The 15787-nt window shown below is 27.3% G+C and overlaps 1 protein-coding gene across 1 annotated transcript in view; it reads right to left on the reverse strand.

The window, feature by feature from the left end:
* Positions 1 to 15787, reverse strand: part of LOC108564788 (ly6/PLAUR domain-containing protein 6B-like) — an 80868-nt gene that overhangs the window by 64287 nt on the left and 794 nt on the right. The window lies entirely within an intron of this gene.

A 15787-nucleotide genomic window follows, 5' to 3' on the forward strand; every position in this document is an offset into this window, starting at 1 on the left:
CACACCCTTTCGTGGGGGCGCACATAAATATGTGTTTCCCCGGCTAAACCAGGCCGCCCCCGCACCGTGGGCCGAACGAGGGTGCGCAGTCAATAAAGGGTTGCGATTTACGTCCCAAAAAGAAATCAGAAACACACATCCGCCCGTATAAAAACACACATGTACATGGATTCACGTAATGTAGTTTAAGAGGAAATCCTATTGATTGTTTATTTTTGCAGTACACCGACAAGCGAACGCTGTTTACGACGGTAATTGATCGTGTCAAATAAAACACGTGGACTTCAATTCGTTAAGTAACGCTCAGCATGACTCATCCATTCAGGAGTACCGCAAGGCTCAATTTTGGATCCTATCATTCTAATTTTTTGACATTTTCATTCACAAACATTTGGGTGTGATAAAAATCATGATTTACGTTTTCATCCATCCATCAAAAAGAAATTTATATTATCATTATTAATCATACAAAAAAGTCAGAATACTAAAATTATTGAAATGTCGTTAATTATTTAAAAAAAAATGTAAACTTTCTTTCGTTATTTAACGAATATGACTTATTCAATCAGGAGTACAGGTCTCAATTTAGGTTCTTATCATTTATTTTCTTGACTGTTCATTCACAAACATTAAGGTGTGATAAAAATCATGATTTACGTTTTCATCCATCCATCAAAAATAAATTTATATTATCATTATTAATCATACAAAAAAGTCACGATACTAAAATTATTGAAATGTCGTTAATTATTATTAAATAAAATGTATATTTTCTTTGCTTATTTAACGTTATGACTTTATTCATCAGGAGTACCACAGGTCTCAATTCACAAACATTCACGTGATTTTTTTTATGATTTTTACTCAACCATCTGTAAAATACAGTTATATTTTAAAAATATACAAATAGCATTATTTTATCATCATGATTTATTAGAAAATGTCCACAACACTAAAATTATTGAAGTATTTCATGATTTGTCAAATCAATCATGTGGACTTTCATTCATACTTAACGAATATGACTCATGCATTCAGGTGCACCAGGTGCTCTATTTTGAGTTTGATCATACAGATTAATAAAATGAAACATGTGGATTTTCACTTGTTACTTAAATAATTTGAATTATCAATTAAAGAAAATGTTGCTCAATTTTGTGTACTAAAATTTATTATTTTGATAATTCACTAACAAATATTGATTATCAATAAAAATACATTTATGAAATATTCATATTGAAAATAAACTATTTTTTTTTTCCAGTTTTATATACAAATGTACACATCATTATTTGATTCATTCAACAAGGTCATGAAATTAAAACACGAATTATTAGTGAATAAGTAATGCATTATTAAATATTTTTAATAATATCTCTTTTATGAACAATATTTACATAGGTAAATGAGAAAAAAATAATAATAGTATGAATTGTTTAAACATTTCAACGAGATATTTTATTAATTATTTTCATCAATTATTTACAAAGCCCTGATATTAATTTACGATTTTATACTCCAATATTAAATATCAACATAATTCCAGTTTTATTATATTCGAAAACACAAATATTCATACCAAACTCAAACATATTTATCCAATATTTAATATCATTTGACCAGTTCTGTTTCTATACTTCTTATCACTTCTATAAAATTATATAATTGTATAGAACATATACAATTTTATAAATTTAAGTACTTATAACCAATAAAGTTTATAATTATTATTACTTATATAATATTATTTGAATAAAGTTCACCTTAATTAAATCTTAAATTTTCCAGTTTCTCAAACATTTGAGTCATTAAAATTTTGGTTATTGTAAAGTATATTTATAATTGAAATATTTATAGGTCTTATAAGTTTTCTCTTTGAAATACTTATTATGTAATTTAATTAAAATAATTTGATTATTTCTATAACAATTGTATTGTTTGTTAAGTGAAAATAAATAACATTATTTGTTAACCTCTAGTAAGTTGAGATCTATTACACAACAGCCTCCAGTAAAGTTCTCTAAACTCAATTTCAAGTTGTTCCCTTTTCACTTGTTGTGACCTTCGCATATCAATCTTCTTTACATGTGCATTCCTGGTTCTCTGACTTTGTCGTATAGTGGCACTATTTTCTTGTCGAGTTTCTGAATTCAATTATATCTGAAGAAAAGTAGTGCTAAGAGGTATAATTTATTACCTAACTACGAATGAAATGAAATAATTGAAGTTTATATGTTTGTTATCATCATATACAAATTCATTTAAATGAAATTCTGCAGACTTTAGTACTGTATTTATTTAACAATTTTTATTGACCGATTTTTTTTAATATTTTACAAAACAAATAATATTTCTAATTATACATTCGTAAAAATCAACGATTATTCATTTTATATTTAATTTCCCTTACTTATTTATACTAGAAATGATTAATACAGTCTGAATATTTAAATTTATGAAGGTTTCCACCAGTTTTATTAATAACAATTCAGATTTTCTTTTCAATTATACAAACAGATATATAAGATAAAACATATATTTCTGATAGCATTTTCTCCTAAAATCAACATGTTTTAAATATTCCTTGAAATAATATCATGAAATTCTTGTGTAACTTATATAAAAGTCTTTTCAAAATGATCTGCAAATGTTGTTAATTCTTGCCGAAAATCCGATATCTTTCTGAATTAGCGAGATGGAACTGTTTGAACTGAATAATTTTTTACTTCAAAATATTTAACTATAATTTTATCAAAGAAAATATCTTGACTTCAAGTAAATTTTCTATTGGTGTGTTTAATTAATTTTTTTTTTGTTCTTTTTTCTTATATTAATATGGATTTGTATATGAATAATATTAAACTTTCAATAAAAACAAATATTAGTAAAGTGCATATTCGAAACTAACCTAATATTAGCAGAGATTATCCAACAAAGTATCGAGCGTCGATTCCTATTAGCACAAAGGATCTTTTATAAATCAGTTTACGTTCGTCGCTTTGTTTGGAAATGAGAATTCGATCGGATCCCAAAACCCAGGTGCAGAAGGCAAAGTTCAATCTATTCTGACCTTCGTAGGATTATTGGTGACCCACTGTGGCATTTGTAAACTAGATTCCATCGGATATAAATGTCGACAGTGAAACTAAATTACAACAAAAATTGATTTTCAACTAATACGTTTTTCATAATATTTATATAATTTGGACATTTTTCTTTAATTTTGAAGAAATCTTCTATTTCTTATTTAGAGATGATGTAACTATCTATATAATGTAAGCAGTGGCGTAATAAAAAAGTGTGCGATTAAATATTTTATTAAATTTGTGGGCCCCAAGAAAAATAATATCTGAAGGATTCAGGTAAATTTCAATTTGAGGGCCCATGCAATTAGTATTTGCGATGTTAGAAAAAAATATTGTCTGAGTTTTCAAGTGTCGATAATTATAAAAACAACTTGTTTTTTGAATCCTATAAACGTGGGCCCGTGTGTATCGTACCAGCTGCTACTTCACTTAAATTATATAAGATTTATAAATGTAAATGATAATTAAGTTTTGTATTTATCTCCGAGCAATAATGTTCTTGAATTAATATTTAAAATTTACATGATTTAGTCATTAAGAAAATGTAAATTAAACATTATTATTCCAAGTGAATAATTAAAACGATAAGTAAAAGAATGATAATCATAATTTATTATAGGTACAATATAATAGAATTTAAAGAAAGCATGATCTATTTCGTGTTTTTTTTTTGTCTTCTATGCAGATAACTGAAATCGTCAATTCTCATAAAGAAAACACACCGCACATGACTCCTTTTTCGCTGCGCAGAGGATGCCGCCTTTCATCTATATTACATTACATCATGCAAGGGTCGTAGCGGCAGATATTTTCCGCACTTTAAAGCGGCGAAACCGGATGTCGGCGTGTTTCAGTGATGGAAATGCCCTGCTTTGAGGAAAATTCCTCGTTTTGCCGGTGGCGGAGAAAGTATCTACCCTGTTCAAATAACTGATGCATATACGTATTTAATCACTGTGTTTAATTTTTAATGTTTACTCTAGTGAATGAATAATAAATATTATTTAAATATCATTTAAAATTACAAAATAACAGTGTTTCTTAAACTTTAGTTGTACGGATTTGTTAAAAGTAGTTCAACAATTCATAGCTTTGACATAAGGTGACAACTGTCATTTCGCGACCAATTAAAAACTTCGTGTCGCGACCCATAAATTCAGAAACGGGATGAGTTTCCAAATTTGGACCACCATTTTTTTAAATATTCTTGCAAGATTTTTTTATAAAAATAAATTACTATTAATCAAAATAATTGTATCAATTAATAATATACATATTTAAGAATAGTATAATAAATTTAAAACAATATCTGCCAAGCGGTCCAATCAAAGCAACCAGTTTCCTAAAATGGACCAATACTTTAATTTTCTAAAATTAATACACACAATTGTTCTTGTTCAGTCTCGTTTTGAGCGGTTTCAAATAGTACGGTATATTGGCGAATACTGTTTCACCTCCAATTCGACCAACTCAATTTAGGCAACTGATTGTGATAAAAAATAAGTAACTGAGAACAATAATTACAAATATTTAATCTGACCATAATTTTGAACTATTTTATTACAATTCTTATAAAAAATTGTTGTCAATTTCACCAGGTTAATTTAGACAACTTATTGATATAATAATTAGGTAAATTTTAAGAATGATTGAACTTTTGCAGACGGTTATTTCAAGGTCGCATATTCAAACGTAAAAAAAAGCGAAACTGATGTCTACCGAACTAACGTCAAAGCTTTATCAAATTCGCCTGAAAGAGACTACTGGCGTCTTACTTAGAACTAAAATTCAATGAGTGCGGCACCGCAGTAGCCATGTATACAATTTCGGATAACCCTAGTCTACTGTGTAAAGGATATGGCGGATATAACCGCCGCTCGTCCCACACATCTCACGTAGCAGTACTTTTCAACTATACTATTAATTTTCTATTTTTTCTCTAAAATGATTATATAAATTTATTGATTTTATTATTACTTTCTATATAATTAATTCTGTTTATTTTTTCTTTTAGAAAATGATATTAATTTTATGAATGATTTTGTTTTATTATGAAATTGTAAGTAATATTTATTGTTGTTGATTTAAAACGTAATATGAATTGATGAATGCGTTTTCTCGTCAACATTTATGGAATTTTTCATTCATATCACGTTTACCATTGCAAAACATTGGAAAGTATAGCAATAACAACAAACATATTATTTTGAATAAATAATGTAATTGAATAAAAGTTTTTGCATGTATATAGAAGTGAGCAAAATCCGGAAGTATAAATTTTACAATTAGCAGTTTAAGCTCAGGGGGGACGAAGATAATTGCATTTTATATTTCTGCCTTCGCGCACTCATTCGAAAGCATTACAACATTAAATGCAATTCTACCTAATCCTATAACTAGTATCATTGTTATTTATCATTCACATTTTTTTTTATCATCAGCACCATTTAATCTGGAACTATAAGCACCAAGAAAAATAAACTACCGCACATATTTCACATTTATTTCTTATTCCATTACGTATATAATTTTCCATGCATGCAAAATCTCCGGGGCATGTTTCCATAAGATGAAATCGCCTAGAATATTGATATTGCATGTAAAGTTTACAGCGCCCTTTTCTGCTTCAACCGTTCCCACTAAAATATAAGAATTGTTTCGCAATAAAGTTACGTATATTGTTAACATTCTTGCGCTCATGCTTCACATTTCAGAATGTGAAAACTTCCCGCTTATACGTAATGTTATATATAGCGCAAAACTCAAAGAAGAATTTAATCTAAGATTTATGTTTATATAAACAATGTTTAATAACTATATAATTGAAAGGAATATTGAAAGTTGGTTTCTTAATATATTTTAATTATTAATATTATATTATAGAGGGTGTCCCAAAATTAACGCAAGATTTGAATTTGCCGCCATTTGTGCAGTAAAGTGCTGGCAACCCCAAAAGAAAAACAATTTGACAGCTGAGTGGTTAGGGTTAGTAAAAATCTGGCGTTAATTTTGGGACAGCCTTTATGAGGTAGCTACCTTTCATAGTGTGGCTTCGATCAGTCCGAATTCACTATACTTTATTTATATTTATTTTCTAAAATATTTGTACATAAAATTATTATTTATATACATAAATGATCTTTTTTTAATTATTTTATGAGATCAAGTCTCTTTTTGTATATATTACTTCATTAGTCCGGTTTTAAACAATCTTGCATAACAGATTACCTGAACTATTACTTTATAATGAAATTAGATGAATCAACTGTATTTATAGTATTTTCTTTCAGTATTTTCTGTTTTTAATATAACAAAAAGTGGTTCAATATTTCAGTCACTTTCAGATTTTTCTAATATTTTGTAAATTAGACTTCATAATATTTTTATCCAGGTCAGTTTTATTAAACAGTGGAACCTTATTTCCCAATGACTTCACTAACCGAACAAGTTAGTTTTCGTACATAAAACTAAATAAGTACTTGAGATATGCATTGAGTATACTGGTTTTGGTTTTCAAACAGCCCTTAATACTAAAGCTACTATTAATTTGACCGGTTGCAGTCGTTATGTTTAGTGTTAATAATATTATTAGTAATTTCATTTTTAATAATAATTCAAATCGTTTAATTAAAAATCTATATAAGTTTCTGAATTATTTCCTTGTCTATAAAGTTTTACTTGTAGATTATAAAATTCATAAAAGTAAAGGTAATATACACCAATTTGTTTAGACTTAGTATATAGTAGTAGTTTCTTTGTAGATGTTAAGCTATAATTATTAGATTCCTATACGATGCCAAAGAAATGCCATACTTTATCTAGGAATGCTTGGAAAGTATCCAGAAAAGCATATGAACAGAATCTCAGTTTCAGATTTCTTGCTTAATGATATTAACATGTGTTTGTTGTAGTGCCTAAAGAATTACAACTTGTCAACTAAGTAAATTATACTTCAGAATGTTTGACTGAAACTTTTAATATTTACAGTAATAAAGTGCGAGTAATCCTTTCTGTAAATATCCCTGACTTTTTGAAACCGGACTAATCGAGAATCTAAATACATACAAAAAATAAACCGCACAAAAAGAGACTTAATCATAGGAAGAGAAAAAAAAACTATATATTTTGTTAAATTAAAATTTATTTTATTTTAAAATTCTCAAACTGCACTATAATGAATCCTCATGAGAAGCCATAGAGTACATACACAAAGGTATATTTACTGCAGTCTTGATGCTTTTAGTCACAATATTTAATATTAATGAACGTAGTCTGAAAATCGCTTTACAAATGGTCTCACAGATGTGAAAATATTATACTGCACAATGTCGTACGTATTAATGAATTGTCATGATCCCTAAATTGAACGTTGCGGTCAAAATACATACAAAGGTACTTCACTCTGAGTAATTGCTATCTAATCCTATTACATATATATTTGCCCTATTTGAATTGACGAATATACCAACAATTAAAACTTCATTTATGGAATCACAACTAAATAGTTCATAATTCAATTATAATTTTTCATTTATGTACAGCTATACCTCGCATAGTGCTACCTCAATCAGTCCGGATTTTCTATAGTATGGTATGAAAATATCAAAACAAATTAATATAAATATCTAAAAAATAATGGGGTTGTCTCCTTTTTACGCGGTTTTAAAGTCCGGACTACGGTTTCAAACTGAATATTGTCGAAAACGTACTATGCGAGGCTATACTTTATAGAAGTAGTAAATAGGCTAAAGCACTCTACAATATCTCTTAAATTGTGAATGAATACAGCGAATATGTGTATTGTTAAGAAATCTCAATTAATTCGTTTACAATTAGTTTTGTAAGAGACTATTGAATTATTAGTTTTCGAATTGCACGTTAAAGACGAAAGTTTTAAACAAGCGTAATTCCTGTAAAGGTAAATGCATGAATTGATTACATCGTTCCGCAAAGTTGTTTGAGCATTATAATTCGAGGCATTTGTATCTGAATCAGAACGGAATGGAATTTCCCGTTTTCGCGAGTAAATCCGTTACGAATTAAATACAATGCTGTTTTTTTCTCTCTTCTTTTTTTTTGTACATTTATCGTTCGGCTTTATCGGAAGGAAGTTTGTAAATCATGAAAATCTTGCAGTTTACTGTACTATAAATTTAGTTTAATGTTCTCAATGTAATTTATTGGTATCAATATTTTTATATTATTAAATGGATAAAAAGTATCTGAAATATCTGTAAAATCTTGGTTTAGCTCAGAATTTTCTTGGACTTATAAAATGATGAATTAAAAATATACGAATTAGTCTACCACAGATTCGCACATAACTTCTTAGTTTTTAAATTTCATTCAAAGTTTGTTAACAATAATTAAATATTTTAGAAAATGCAACTAAAAATATCAAATTTTAACAGATCATAAACTTTTAATAAAATGTTTGTGTTAATAAATATTCGAATTAGACTATGTATAGAATGCTAATATTTGATTATACAATACAATTTCGTATATAATGCGCATCAATAACTTTTAAAGATGACATTTCAAATTGGATTAAAAGTTTCTTAATAAAACTTTATCTTTTTAGGAAACTTAAACTTTTAATAAAAAGCAAAGAACATTGTCAAAAAATACTCTTCATCACTGTCAAAGTTTACTAGAGGGAAACATTATTAATAGGTTTACACGTCTATATATAATTTTAAAGATTATTGTTAACATTAGTTTTTTTTTAATTGAATATGAATCAAAGGATCTTTGTAAAACTTTTTCTATTTAACACTGTAACTACTGAAATTTATTCACAAAAATGAAATGAAAATTTTGATATATTAATGTATATTACATTTCAAAATAAAAAACGAAATCAAATTTTAAACTTAAAGGTCGTTCATTGATCTAAATTTCCATCGGCCTTTAAAAATTCTATTTACCACATGTTTGTTTCCAAGCCAAATCGATGCAACTCAAGCTTCAATTACGGTCATTTTCTTGTAGCCTTTGTGACAATTGAATTTTGTAAGAATAGCATTATTCCAACTTCTTGAGCACGACCTCTTATAGAAGTCTCTGGATTGTAAACGACGCTATTTCTCACAGAAGCAATGTTTCCGTTCCAACATCACAATAAAAATAAATTTCCAATTGTTATTTTTTCACACACTATAGTATTTTGTTGATGCACGTTATATCTACGTTTAAAAACAGAATAAACTGTAGCATTTTGCTTTTCCTCAAGGGATGTTCAATTTTTATCATAATTTAATGCAACAGATACATTTAATGCGATCAAATATTCAATATAGATTATTCTCACTATAGAATTGTTCGATTTACGTAAATTTTGACTTACGCATAAAGTATAAACTGTATGTAATTATTTACATATTTACAACAACAATAATCTAAAAATAATATAAAAAATTATAAAATTCGACTTACAAACAAAGTTAAAGAACAGTAAGTTAAGAAGTGAATATAGTTAGTAAATTGAGAACTAAACAAAATCATAAAATAAAACCCACAGATCCACTTAAGTATTATACACGAGATGATTTATGAAGAAGATTCTTCGGTCTGAGCGTAATTAAGGGAGAGAGAGAGATAATGTTCGCAATTAAATTACTCGTTTCAGATTCATTGCGAGATGTGCGGCAAATTTGGTTACATCCTTGGTCAATAATAGGCCATGAGGATTTTAGAGGGGTGGCTGGTTGGGGAAGGAGAGGTGTTTGGGTGGGGGGATAAGGAAACTCGGTTAGAGTCTTCCAAGAAGTCAATTATGAAAATGTTTCGGAGACGCTGCGAAGGCTCAGAGCAGCGAGCCTACCTAATGAAGATTTAATATAATTGAACAGGTTTCCTATAACATTAGTTCGTAAGTTTCTGGGTGCAGGTGAGTCTCAGAATGGAGTGATCTATTACGAAAATCATTTTACTCTGACGGAAACTGCATTTCGCTAGACATCGACATCGCAGTTCTGATGTTTGTCGCTAATTGAATGAAACAATTTCAACGTCTGATTGCCATCGTCTGATGCTAATGTTGACCCAAACAGCGAGAGTTCACGTTTGCATGAATTGAGCAAATGAAAGATTTATGCATTTATCTTTCGGCTATTGTTCTTTGAAGCTATTATTGCTTGGAATATACTTTAAATGAAAATTGTATTACAAATATCACAAATTTTATGCACTTTACCAAGTATTTTACTTACTTCTAATGAAGTTTATAAAACCGTTACCGGTTTTTAAACAAATTCAATGATTCCAGTTTTGTAATTACAGGATCGAGAATAATTTCCCGTCCGAGAATTCCCGTGAATCATACTTCTTGTTTTCCCGAGAAAAAGAAAACAAAAACAAAATTGACAAATAAAGTGACTTTTATCTCTAAGATTTACATATCCAAATAATATTAATACAAATTTCATAAGTTTAAAATTATTTTTCTCAAGAAAAAGGACAAAAAAAAACGAAAAATCAAAAGCTTTTTTACTGGTATACTTTGCATACTTTTCAATGTACACGGTTCTGCATTCAAAAAGTTACAATTTCTAATTATATTTTTTTCTCAAGATCTTATCTACCGTGTAAATCAGAGGATATAAAATCCCGAGAATTCCCGGGAACAAAATATAATTAAGTCAGTTGCAGCATTATTTAAGTGCAAAAATTAAGTAATTTTTTTGTTTGTCAACTAAAATATTTTCAAAATGTAATAACTTATTTCATTTTAATTTTATTGTTTTCAATCCAATCGTCACGTTTCAAATTTTCATATAATAAATTTATTACGTTGCAGTAAAAAAAAATGCGATGCGCCTGTTTTGTTGTTTGTCCCGCTGCTGTTATTGTTTGTGAAAGACATGTACCATAGGGCATCAATCAAACCAAATTCGCGTTGCAATTTTATAGGAATTTCGGACAGGAAATTGTTCCAGCTTTGATTTATAATTTGGTTATTATTCGAATATCGTACCGAAAAAAAATATATAATCCAATACAATTTTTTTTTCTCATAAATACGAATAATTTTATTGAAAGATTCATATATTTGCAAATAAACAAAATACAAAATTTAATACCAAAAACGCGTTTTTGTACAAAAAAAAATAGTGTTTTTAAAACAAAAAGTTTATTTTTGTGCAAGTAAGTAAAGAACTTTTGTGTTTATTAAATTGTAAAATAGAATATCTTGCCAAACTTAAAAAAAAACAGATTGTATAAAGCATGAGAGAAATTACCAATTTCGCTCATCGTAATAATAGCAATTTCCTGATTCGGAATTGAACAGGAATTGGTCTTTTATTATCAATCAGACTAAGTTTAATCAATCAATATTTGGGGTTAAGAAATTGCGAATGTAAATAGAATATTTGTTCATATAGTGCGGATTCGATTAGTCCGGTTTATTAATGTCAAAACAGACAACATTTTAATTTAGCAAAATAAATTAGTATACACAATAACTTTTTTATACATTGTTTTTTTCATTTATCTAATCAAGTCTCTTTCTGTAAGGTTTCTTTTTGCATGTAATTAATTTCTCGATTAGTCCGGTTTCAAATAGTCCGAGATATTATAAAAACAGATTACCCGCACTATGCGAGGTATTGCTGTACTTAGTAAGTTTTAATTCTATAGAATTTGCAAGTTTTTTTTTGTGAAAGATAAGAGTAAATATTTGTCTGCTTTAATATATATTTTGATTTATGCAAATTTATATATAAGAATTATTTCTTAATTTATCATTTATTTAATACAAAAAAACTAAGATAATGGTAAGATATTACAATATAAAGAAGTACCTTGCATAGTGCAAAATCTGTTAGTCCTGCTTCACCATAGTCCGGTTTAATAATGTCAAACGGAAATTATGGACAATTTGTTTTTTACTACAGACAATTAAATAAAACAAATATCAGGTAGGTCACTTTGACCCATCCGCAGTACTTACGGGATAATACAAATTAACTAACAATGTATAAATTAATAATAACATTATTACTATATTGTTTCATATATAAAAATAATATTCTAAAGTTAAAGTCTTTATTACGTAGGTTTATTACATAAGAAATAAAGAAAAATGAGGTGGAACACGCTATGTACTTTTAAATATATTACTTGTTGTATTTTATCAACTATCTTGTAGCTCGTTTCGTCGTCGTATACAAGATAAGTTGGTATATTATGACGTTAATTCGCCGTCATCCTCCTTCACAATGATGGAGGCATCGCCTACGCAACAGAATCTGAGGAAAACTGGGTGAAAGGCAAACACAGAGATAGCCTACCTTTGTGCAGAAGCAAGATTATTTAAACCTAATATTGTTGTATACCTTCGGCAGCAATTATATTACGCTGTGATATGAACTACTCAATTGACACATCCTTAATAATCTCAAATAAGAGCTTTCATCTCATCGACGTAATACAAAGAGTATGTAATCAACAATAACAACGTATAAGATGAAATCTCTTTGCGTCATCATAAATGGGATAAAAAGTAGTTTAATTATGATAATTTAATTTGAAAAAAAGACACAAATTCTTATAATGACTAAAATTTTATTTATTTATCAAAAAAAACTTTAATATATTCAAATACGGGATAAAACAATACAGGAATTCCGTGTTACACCAAAGTCTATGTAAGTATATTTTATAATTGTTTGAAGAATGAAAATATTTCAAAATAAAATAAGATATTTAAAATTTTAAACACTTATATTACTTGTTTTCATTTGCAAACATAGTATAATTGTACAGAGTTTGTACCGATGCATACTGAATTTTTTATTAAATTAAATAAACAAAAGCAATAAAGTATTGTCGCTCATTGTAAAATACATAAATATATAAAGAATTTTTATTTCCAAATTAACTGAAATACAATTTTGAAAAGTAATCCTCTAGAATCAATACTTAGTCATGTAAATATAGTTTCAGATTTTTTCGATGCAAATTTTAAAAACTTTACACAACAAATATATTTTTTTTAAATAAAAAAGTATAAAAATATGTATAAAAGCGAACCAATTAAAAAGTGCAAAAGTGCATAAGTATTAAAAGAAAGTAAAGTTAAGTATTCTTCTAATAGGCTTAATGCTACTTAAAAACTCGAAAGATTTAATGAGTTGGCCGTTACATAACTTCCCAATATAAAATGCGAAAGATATTTCAACTTTGTTCCTTCTTTTTGTTTTTGTTTGTTTTTGCGAATGTACGTGACAGTTTGGTTCTCTTGGAAAGTAAAGATGAAACAAAACAAAAAAGTTAACAAAAATATTTTGAAGTCTTTTCCCTTTATGAATGGAGCGTCTCTGACATTAATTAATTATACCCGTGATGTGGTTTTTAACCATTCAAAAAAAAAATCTGTTTTAACTTCCTATGCAAATATCAAGCTAATTAATAGCGTACAGGAAATAGATGAAAGATACGTATTTTATTAAATATACCAGAAATATACATGTTCTTTTATGAAAATAATAATAGATACATTTGCAATATTGTCTTAACCTTTAACTACTCGCGCTGGGGTAAAAAGTACACTAATTTTCTAAGAAATGATACCAGATCTTAATTTTCTTTTCCTCATCTATGACACGTAACGTAACCTATCTATGCCTAAAGTGTTTACTAAATGTTGGTGCAATATTGTGTTGACTGCGGCTCAAAGAAGTTGTTTTTGTGCATGTTCGTTCATGCTCTTCAGTGTAGGTGAAATAGCAAGCAATGCTGATATCTCTCTCTATTCACGCTTATATAGAGGGCAATGACGACAATTCTGATTCAGAAATTATTATATGTATGTATTACAAATAGTTATGAATCTAATAAAAAAGCAAAGCTTGTCGTAATACAATCATTTAAGCACTCCGTAATATGTACGGAGTATAAAATACACCGCGCGAATAGTACATAGAAATTTTAGTATGCGAGTAGGGCTTTTGAGAATTATAAATTATAAATTCTGAATTAAATTTTGAATATTTATTGTTATTAATGATTAATTATTATATTAAAGTACATGTAATGAGGCATTTAAAGAAATGAAGAATTATATATTAAATACTGCACAATATATAGAAATACAGATATTCACCTATTATTATAGTGATGAACTAATACAATAGATGAAAGGGATGTTTAGTCTGCACCGGGAGATGATAATGTATTGGAATAGTAGAGGGTTTTCAATGGCTTCAAAGTTATGGATGCTATCTATGCATTACTATAATAAATTAAAAGCCTATATCCCAATATCAATTATATATGCTTCCATTGTGATAATCAAAGGATGGAAATACTTCATTTTAGAGATTAAATTTTAGTAATAATGTACATTAATCAAATGCCGGAAATTAAATAATATTTAAAATTTAAAATTACGCGTTTGTTAAATTTATTTAATAATTATAATTAAGATATTTTCATTCATTGAATTCATTGTAAATAATGATGAGAATATATATTTAATATAATTTTTCCTCGAATTTACGTTATATACAATCTTTTTTTACAAATTTATCATAAATCATAGAAACTACAGTGAAACTTCGCTTAACGAGTTTAATCCGTTCCAGAATTTCCGGATTTTTACCCGTATAGTGAAACATATTCAAAAATACACATAATGTGTGTACACAAGTTTTAAAAATGATGTAGAAGGCGTGAAATCCGGGACTTCTCTTCTCATCGTCACTCGTTATGCAAAACGTCGCTCGTTAAGCGAGTCATTTTTCTTACAATTCATTTTGCTCGTTAAGCGAAATGCATGGTTCTACTGTACTCCATTATTTACTTTAACAGTATAACAACAGTATTCTCTACAGTTTTGATTCAATTATTTTTTTCGAAATTGATATTTTTTTACAAATTTCTTAAAAAGTTAGTATAAAATATTAAAATTATCTTCTATGATAGTATAGTTTATTTTTTGGTGATTGCATTTTCAATTTTTCATTCATTATTAATTCATTTTTTCATTCATTATTTATTCATTGAGTTGGCTGTAATTAATGCTTAAAATAAATTGTAGTAAATTTTGTTCATGGTTATTAATTAGTATTAAGTTAAAAAAAAAACTGACTAATTAATATATATTTTATACTTGAAGATTGTTATTGATATTAGTTGTGAAATTTGTATTAACGAATACAATTTGAATCAATAAAATTAACGGAGATTTACAATTTAAATGGGATTTCGAATGAAAATGCATTTGTCAAATTTATTTAATAGTAGTAAATCTGATATTTTCGTTTATTGAATATATTTTAAATACTTAATAACATAAATTATGTCCATTGTTATTAATAAATATTTAAACAATTAAAATAAAAAATTATATTCAAATTTACTGTTTTGTTTTTCAATTACAGAAATAAAATAACTGGTGGAATAAGCAGATTGTTATAAGTTAATATTATTATGAGAATTATTTGTAAAACCTGTATTTTAATAAGAGTTGAATCAATTAAATTAACGAAGATTTAAAAAAATATAATATATTTCTAATAAAAGTCAATTTAGCATATGTTAAATTGTAAATCTGTTGTTTTCATTCATTTAATTTACTATAAATAATGAATAAAACAAATTTGTAGTAAATTTTCTTAATGATTAATAATTAATATGTAATAAATTAAAATATAATTGATTATATTCCATTTTAAATTTAAAAACTGACTAGT

The sequence above is a fragment of the Nicrophorus vespilloides genome, unplaced genomic scaffold, assembly GCF_001412225.1.
Source record: "Nicrophorus vespilloides isolate i.1.1-1 unplaced genomic scaffold, Nicve_v1.0, whole genome shotgun sequence".
NCBI lineage: Eukaryota > Metazoa > Arthropoda > Insecta > Coleoptera > Silphidae > Nicrophorus > Nicrophorus vespilloides.